Source organism: Crinia signifera, chromosome 4, assembly GCF_055691185.1.
Source record: "Crinia signifera chromosome 4, ASM5569118v1, whole genome shotgun sequence".
NCBI classification, from domain to species: Eukaryota; Metazoa; Chordata; class Amphibia; order Anura; family Myobatrachidae; genus Crinia; species Crinia signifera.
The window spans coordinates 278,214,132-278,223,886 of NC_139220.1; positions in this window are offsets into that span (position 1 = coordinate 278,214,132).

Genomic DNA, 9,755 nt, shown 5'->3' on the forward strand with positions numbered 1-9,755 from the left:
TACTAAGACTGTCCGTCATGGCTGATATCCAATACGAAATACACTGTATCGCATCGGCCGTAATTACAGCCTGAGAATTTGGCACATTTACTATGTTGCCGAATTCTAGGATTTGGATTTGCCGATGCCATTCATATTTGGCTACAGAGGTTCCTGGCAGCCAAATATGGATGACACTGAAGCAGTGCTTCTCAGTGTAACAAACCTGAAATAAAAAAATGAAAGAAAAAAAAAATACTGTAAATGGTGTGGGATCCCCCACCTGAGGGAAACCAGCGCCGGGCTCTTTCCGCAGGTCCTGGTTTCCCATATACAGGGGGAAAATGTGTGTTTCTTTATTTTTACATAGGTTTAACAATAGAACTGTGGGTCTCAGCGGCCCATTATTGCCTCGCATGCTGGGACTTGTAATTCTATTGTTAAATCCAATGCAATTTTTACAGGTTTTTTTACCCCCCCCCCCCAAAAAAAAATCTGCCCGACAACCACCGCTCAGGGACAGCCCCGGCCTTTATCCCTGGATGGGTTAAGCCTTGCGGGGATCCATTTATGGGGGAATCTCCACTCCCCCAGTAACCCCCTCCCAGGCTGACCAGCCAGGGTGAGAATGCTTTGGCCAGGGGACCGTAGAGATGAGCGGTTCAAATTCCACAGAATCCGAACCGCTCTGAACATAGGCCCCCGAGCTGTCCGTGAGCTGCGCTCGCGAGTTTCCTGCCGAACGTGGAAATCTTGTGTCAGATTCTCGCGAGACGCAGATTCTTTAAAGGCTTGGGGTCCCGAGAATTTGGCACCATTTGTCACGCGCTTCCACAAGCTGCGCACAGCTCTGCTGAGTGTAGTCTCTGCGGGGTGTTTATTACTGGCAGTGGTGTGCTGACTGCAGAGGGGTGTGTGGCAGAGGGGACTGTGCAGACTCAGAGGGGTGTTGTGCAGTGCAGAGGGGTGTAGTTGTGCTGTGCAGAGGGGTGCGTGGCAGAGGGGACTGTGCAGACTCAGAGGGGTGTTGTGCAGTGCAGAGGGGTGTAGTTGTGCAGTGCAGAGGGGTATTGTACAGTGCAGAGTGGTGTTGTGCAGTGCAGAGGGGTTTGTGCTGGGTATTGTACTGGTCAGTGTAATGGGGTACAGCTTTTAATTTATTTTTTTCCATTGTGGTGTGCTGCACTGCAATCCAATACACTATATACTATACTGTCAGAAGTTCAGTGTGTGATTGTTCTGCCTCTGCGCAGTGTTGTACAATCCCTGTCCATTAAAAAATGTAAAAAATAAAAAGTTAGCTTTTATTTTTGTGTGTACTGCATCCCAATAGTTTGCACCGTATACTATACTGTCAGAAGTTCCTTGTGTGATTGTTCTGCCTCCACGTAGTGTTATACAAGGTGTGCATAAAAAAAAATATAAAACCAAAAAATAATTTTGCTCTTCTTTATTGTTTGTGTGTACTGCACCCCAATACACCATACTGATACTATCAGAAGTTCAGTATGTTAATAACCAGCCAGCTTGCTGCAGACCTTGGCCTAAATTGAATGAAAGCAACATTGTGAGCTGTAAAATGGTCAAAATTGTCTGGAAAGGGTTGGAAATTAATATTATTGAGGTTAATATTATGGACAAATAAACGCAAAAATTATGTGATTTGGGCGTTTTTTGACCATTTTTGAAAAAAATGCAAATCCAAAGCCTTTCACCGCCACTTGACAAAGCCAAATCCAAATCTCGGCGACAAATCCAAATCTTCCACCCCAGCGCCCCTCTCTGGTATAAAGTATCCCAGCTGTTGCATTACACCGCTGGCTGTTGGAACACAATGGTCCCAAACTACGGGAGACTTTTTGTCCCCCCTTATTTTTACAGTTGAGTTTTATCAATGGTGAACTCATTCGTAATGCAGAATTCAGATGAGCTTGCCGTTCGTAGAAGCGGCAACTCATCCGAATTCTACATTACAGTAAATGTAGCAATGACACATTTACATACGCTATTGCAAACAAATGGGTGCATTCGTACCCATTCGATCTTAGTAAATTTTCCCCAATGAGCCAGCAGCAGCCTGGTAATATGTGGAGTGTGAGCTGAGTGCTGCTGCTGTGTGTGTGCCACCTCGGAGACTATGATGCAATTGCAGTTTAAGTGAAACAACACAACAATCGGTCACAATAATTATCTGCGATTGCAGCCTGAGTAAGTCTGACCTTACTCAGAATTGAGGTTGCAGGAGATGTCCCAAATGCCTGCTGCCTCTCCCCGCAAACGCCTCTGCTTGTTAATTAGGCGTTAGCGTTATAGCGATGTGATTGCAGGACCATTCAGGAAACTGTGGGTTGCATCACTTATGAAATCCAACCTGAATTAGGTCCATAGTTTTCTCTGCTCCCAGAGCCTACCTGTTGTACAGAGTCTATGGGTCACAGATAATCACCTGTTGGTCACCATCGATGATAATGTTAGCGGTGAACCTAGATGGTGTAAATTAAACCCATTGGCAAGGGGACCATTCATGATTTCCTCACTGATGGGAGGACTAATTTGGGTGGGAATTTGGAGGTCATATCAGATGCAGATAGTCTAAATTGTAATCGCATCTGGATCTTATGCTGTGTACACACTGATACAATCTGCATAAGATCCAGATAAGATTTTGACTATATAGTCAAAATCTTATCTGGATCTCATGCAGATTGTATGGGTTTTATCCCAAGCGATCCAGATGCGTTCAAGATGCGCGCTCCCATATCTTAACCAGAAAGTCTTGGCTGCCCTGTCTATATAGTGCAGATCTGCACTATATAGTCTAAATTGAATGCAGATAGTGTAAATTGTATGCAGATAGTCTAAATTGTAATCGCATCTGGATCTTATGCAGATTGTACTAGTGTGTACACAGCATTATGCAGATTGTACTAGTGTGTACACATATGGTTTTTATCCCAAGCGATCCAGATGCGTTCAAGATGCGCGCTCCCATATCTCAGCCAGAAAGTCTTGGCTGCCCTGTCTATATAGTGCAGATCTGCACTATATAGTCTAAATTGAATGCAGATAGTGTAAATTGTATGCAGATAGTCTAAATTGTAATCGCATCTGGATCTCATGCAGATTGTATGCTGTACAATCTGCATGAGATCCAGATGAGATTTTGACTATATAGTCAAAATCTCATCTGGATCTCATGCAGATTGTATGGGTTTTATCCCAAGCCATCCAGATGCTTTCAAGATGCGCGCTCCCATATCTCAGCCAGAAAGTCTTGGCTGCATAGACTATATAGTGCAGATCTGCACTATATAGTCTAAATTGTATGCAGATAGTCTAAATTGTATGCAGATAGTCTAAATTGTAATCTCATCTGGATCTCATGCAGATTGTACAGTGGCTAAATTCAAATGTGTTTTTTATTATTATAATTATTATTTATTTATTTATATGACCCCACGAGTGTTCTGCAGTGCCTAAAAGGAGCCCATACACGGTCCGTTGTGTACGGCTCAGTTCTGTACTATGCGATGCGCGCTCCCGTACGGTGTTTTCCAGAGCTAGAGAGATTTGTAGTAGTTTCAGTGAATTTTTCAGTGAATTTTGCTTCATTTCGACTGATTCCTGTGCGATGGCAGCATCAGTGAGCCTGTTCACTCTGCCGCAGAATGAGGAGGACACCATTTGCTTTTTTACAGGAGCGTCACCTGCTGCCAGTGACGGCGACATGCAGTAACGGGCACCCGATGAGGTTGTCTGTTAAAGAGTGAATGTGGAGGTGCCACATAAATACATGCCGTCAAAAGGTGAGCCTGAGAGCGGCCCATTTCTTCCCGGGGTGCCGCTTGCCTTTTGTGAAGCTGGTGAGGTTCATTTACGCATGGTCAGAGGAGATGACCTCTATTGACTTTTGCCAGTGTTAGCTGAACCTGTCTAATAAGACAGTGGTACACTATAACAACTGGATGCGGGAGGCATGCACAGTGGACTTGCTGTCACAGACGCAGCGCCGCATTGGGGGCCCTGGACAGATCGTAGAGGTAGATGAAAGCCTTTTTGTCAAAAGGAAGAGTAATTTGGGCAGAGTTTTACCTCAGCAATGGGTGTTTGGAAGGGTATCCCTCGAAACGGGACAGCGTTTTATAACCGCAGTGCCACAACGGGATGCCAGCACCCTCATGGGCGCTATTAACACCCACATAGAGCCGGGAACCACTATTTATAGCGATTGCACGGATGAATTGGAACGGGCAGGTTTCCACCATGCCCGTGTTAACCACAAGTATAATTTCGTGGATCTGGAAAGTGGTGTCCACACCCAAACAATTGAGAGACTTTGGGGTTCAGCTAAATGGAGGAACAAGCGCCAATGTGGTACAGCTCGCCATCATTTAGACTCATATTTGCAAGAGTTTATTTGGAGAAAATGTTTGGCAGGGGATCACCCATTTGACAGAATCATGCATGCACTGACTTTGCTCCCAAAAGCTGATTGACTTTTTAATTAAACTTATTGTTACTATAATTGTTCTTGAATCATTGTAACTTTTATTTTTGATTAATGTTGCTATGAATTGTTGTATGTTCTTGAATCATTATTTATTGACTAAATGTGACCAGTTACTCGTTAACACACATTGTCATTACTGTGTCAGATGAATGATATTGCTGGTGTGAATGTGTCCATAACACACCCCCATTATCCACGTTAGCCCGAAGTGTGACGAGCGCAGCGAGGGGCGGCGGAACGCGTCCTCTGACCTTTTCATACCCCCACTATCCACGTCGGTGTGGAGTTGATTTTATATAGTGTGGCGAGCGCAGAGAGCCACTGAGCCTGAAGTGTGGCGAGCGCAATGAGCCACACTATATAAAAACAACGTGGATAGTGGGGATATGTAAAGGTCAGAGGACGCAATCCGCTGCCGCTCGCCACGCTTCGGGCTGACGTGGATACTGGGAGTGACGCAAACCAATGGCAGAGGGCATTGCATCACATGTCATACTAAGCACCCATCACATCTCATGCCATATGTGCTCCATGGGTGCTTATACAATGAAATATCGCATCGCATCTCATCTCATTTAGTGACATGCGATCCTATGCGATATTACATTGTATAAGCACTCCTGAGAAGTTAACATGGATATCGCATCGCGGTATACACGGCGATGCGATTTCACTACGCAGAATAGCCCACTAAGCTATTTGCTTACTGGGCGCCGTGATAATACACAAGTACCTTTTTTTCATTCAAAGTGCCCATTGGTCACCCATTGAATAGTTTTACACTATCGATGGCCAGTGGCACTTTTGCCATCGATAGCAAAGGCACCGATGGCCATTCCTTCCCGGAAGGAGTGAACACCTCCCAATGGAAACGCCTTGAGTGACTGGCAGGTCTGACTTCCAGGAAGTCACTGCCAGTCACAGTGAAGCCAGTGCCGTCTCACAGATGGCATCTGGCTTCACACAGTAGTGGATTTTACCTGAGGGGGCTGGACTGACGTCTTTTTTTCAACCTTGATTACTATGTTATTATGGGGGCCCATTTATCATGGATCACATTTACAATGCGATCTGGGCGGAATATTACCGCCCCTGGTCTTATTGCAAAATGCGATCCTAACGATGGGATGTATCATCCCCCACACGCAGAAACAGGGCTCCAAATGGAGCCCATCGCTGCAATGTGCTGACCCGGGGGCCGGGGGGTCTGCTAATGCACGGTTAGCGCCGACCCCGCTGGCCACACTGCCCCAACAGCAGTGCCCCAAGGCTACTATGGGCTACTGCCATCTCAGAATGGCGGTAGCCCGGGGATGCGATAAGATGCTGCCCAATGTTGATATATCGGAAACTATATATATATATAGAAACTTATGGAGGAGGCGGCCGGCGGCAATGCAGGGAGGTCCCTCCTACATACATTGGAGTGATAACTATTTGCAGCTAACCCCCGAAAACGGGTGTTTTGGGGGATTTCGCCACAAATATTGAATGATAAATGGACCCTTATGTTACTATGTAAATCGGGTTTGGTCGCAGATTCTCTTTGCCTCTGTATACGTGCAGGCTGAGCTGCTCTCTAGGGTCGCAGAGGGTTCTTCAGTATTATTAAGGGCCTGATCCAGGCCAGCGATATGCCGCAAAAATCTGTGCTTGCATGACTGGCAGCTCCCCGGCTGCCCTCCCCAGCCATGTTTCTGGTCAAAGTCAGCCGCTGCATGTGATGTCACACAGCCGCAGCAGCCCTCTCCCTGAACAGCTCAGACATGTCTGGCGTTTCCGGGCCTCTCTCAGAAAATGCTGCATCCTACCCCTGCATTGTTGCTCCCATCGTAAGTTAAACAATACATTTGTAGTTTAAGTGCGCACGCACACTGGCGCATGCGCAGTTGTCAGAAAACACTGTCAGAACGGCCATGATGCACCTGCATTTACCCGATAACTCCCCTTTAACCACTGTCTTCCTGTCACTCACTTTGCAGCTAATCCCTTACTGCTAGGGTCAGTGTAATTCACTCGCTGTGCGTGCACACTGTGGGTCAGATGCATTCACAGCTAAAAAACATTGACTGATATGTTTAAAATTGCTGCTTTGTGACCAGAGGCGTAACTCTGGGAGGCATTGGAGTCATCTGCCGCCGGGATCCTGCTCCCAAGGGGGCACCTCTCCTCCTCTGTGAGTTTGAAACAATTAAAAGCCAAACTCCCCCTCCTAACATTTTTGCAAGTGTCACACCCTGTATTAGAACCCATGACTTACTGGAGACAGATGCCATACTGATACCCCTTTCAGAGAGAAAAGTCTGAAAATCCCGGCAAATACACATGTGTCATTTTGCCGGGAGCAGCCTGACCCCCCTTCACACAGAAAAACAAATTACCGGGTTGAAAATTTCTACCCGGTAATTTGCTCAATAATACGGGTATTTCTACTGTCTGAAAGGGTCAACACGGGTCATAAATCCCGTGTCCTCGACCCTGGTCAATTCCAGGGTCGGAGACACAGGATCAGTGGCGTAACTAGAAATTTTGCTCCCCCCTGCCAAAAACATTTTTGGCGCCCCCCCCGGCCCCATTTTGATTGTAAAATAAATAATTTGCATGTACCTCTATGGCGCCCATTTCAAAAAGAGTGTGTGGTAATGCTCATTCTACAATATGCCACACACCGTAATGCCCCTTACACATTATACCCCACAGCATAATGCTCATTACACATTATGCCACACACCAAGAGAGTCTAGTTTGAAAATCCCCCACCAGTATGGAAGAAAAAAACTCAGGCCCGGCACTTCAGCAAATTTCAAATGTATTAAAGTAAGTACAACGTTTGGGGGTCAGATATGCCCCGTCATCAGGATAGTACTTTGCTATAAAGATGTTGAGGTATGTCTGACCCAGAAATGTTTCTGCCAAGGCACACAGCCTTTTACTTCATCAAAGGGAGTACCGATCTATACTCACACACACACACAGTGCTCAAAGTGGAAATTTTTAAGTGAAGTGTGTCTAGGGGGTGTGGTCACTCAAAAGGGGGTGTAGTGTACTGCCCCATATACCCCTTATACACATTATGCACAATAGTATGACCCCTTATACTATCTAGTACTAATGCCCCTTACACATGCCACACAGAATGAGCCAAAAATCACATTATGCCACATGGAGTGAGCCAAAATTCCCACAGAACAAAACAAAATTTGCATTATGCCGCACAAAGTATGAGCCAAAAATCACATTATACCACACAGTGTGAGCCAAAAATCTCACTATGCCACATGGCATGAGCCAAAATTCACATAATGCCACACGGAATGAGACAAAATTCCCACGTGGCATGAGCCAAAAATCACATTATGCCACAGTATGAACCAAAATACAGAGACAGAGAGGGACAGAGAGAGGGATGGCAGGGACATAGGGACAAAGTGAGTGATAATAGGAACAAAGAGAGTGAAAGCATGGACATAGAGACAGCAGGTATAGAGACTGTAACAGCAGGAAGAGAAATAGGATTACCTAATGAGGAGGCGGCTCTGGACGGTGGCAGCTGCTGTGCGAAGTAGTCTCTGGGCGTCAGCGGCAACAGAGGTGGTTCTGTACGGCGGTAGAGAGGAGGAGGCTCTGGCTGTGAGGCCCTCTGTGTACAGTCCACCTATGGCCACCATCATTTCTAATCTGCCAGCAGACCGGCAGCCAATCAGAAGCTGCTGCATGGTTATTCCCACTTCGAGCACTGATTGTAATTTAATCTTCACAATTAAAGAAGGACATTTAAACAATTGCATAATGTAAAAGAAGCAGGGTGCCAGACTGGTGGGGGAGGGGTGATGAGGACAGGATGCTGCAGGAATCAGCAGGATCTGGGTGTCTGAAGGGGGGGGGGGGTGGCAGAGAGGAGACACACATCAGCTGCTGGATGCTTGATGAGGGGGTTGAGGCACAGCAAAAGTCTGACTAGTCAGGGTGTGGAAATTAACACTGCATCTGGGTGCCTAAGTGGGTATGGGGAGGGTGCTTGAGCGGGTATGTGATGGGGGTACACAGTCGCCGGGTCAGGGTGCCAAAAGGGAGGGGGGAGGTGCGGAGCGCAGCGCAGGTAACTTGTCTTTTGTGTGCCTGGGCATAGCAGATGCCGGGTGCCTGAGCGGGGCGAGGGGGATCATGCCTCGAAAGTAGGAGTGCTGGGGAGGAGGAGGCCTGCTGCTGGCTGCTGGGTGACTAAGAAGGGGGCTAGTTCCCATTGTCTTCCGGGTTCCTGATGGAGGGAACTAGCTGCTACTACCCTGCCATGCCTGACTGCAGGGCACAGCGGCCAGGTGCCTCAGCGCGGAAGGGGAGGACTAATATCGCCGGCGGGTCCAGATGTCTGTAGGGTGGGTGGGGGTGTGCAGAGAGAACTTGCCTGCTGTGTGACTGAGCACGGCAGTCGCAGGGGGAGAGCACATCAGCACTCCTCTCCAGCGTCCGGTCTCACACGCTGCACTCGGGAGGGAAATAGGCGCACGGCTGATGAGCCAGTCTGGGTTTAAGTCTGGGTTTCTGCTGCCCCTGCTTGCCGGTGCAGCATGCATTCCGCCGGGTCCAACGCTAGTTCCTCCACTCCTCCTCCTGTTACGCCACTGTGCCAACACCCGGCGCCCACTCAGCCCCGCTCCCCCAAGCAGCAGCGGGGGCTGCCTTACACAATCTACGCCACTGCACAGGACTTACGACACGGGTGTGCCCTTTCACACAGAAAAAGGACCCATGTATTTAATTAAATTCCTGGGTGGAACTGCTTCACCCGGGTATTTCATTTTCTGTGTGAAAGGTATAACTGAGCTATTTGGGGGGCACAATTGTGTATCTTGCCTCTGGGCAACTGGGACAAACTTACGCCACTGTTTGTGACCACATCTGAATCAAGGGCTTAATTCAATTAACACTTGGAACGGGGCGAATTCGGCCCTTTTACAATGTATGGGGGTCTTCCGATGCGGAACCGTGTATTTGCACATGTGCAGATCCCTCAAACAAACAGCTTCGGCGAGTTACACACTCACTAGGCCGTTCCTTGCGGGGAGGGAGGGCCGGGGGCGGACACGGTGCTGGGCCATGGGAATGCAGAGTGTTTTAAAGGCGTCCCCATGAAAATGTGGGCATTCCCATGGGAACGCAAGCGGGCTGATGCCTGCAGGGGGTGGGCGGCTGATGTTACAGGACGTCAGTGCCCACACTGTCTTCGACATTTTGTCGGAGAAATAAAAGTTATTTTCTACTGACT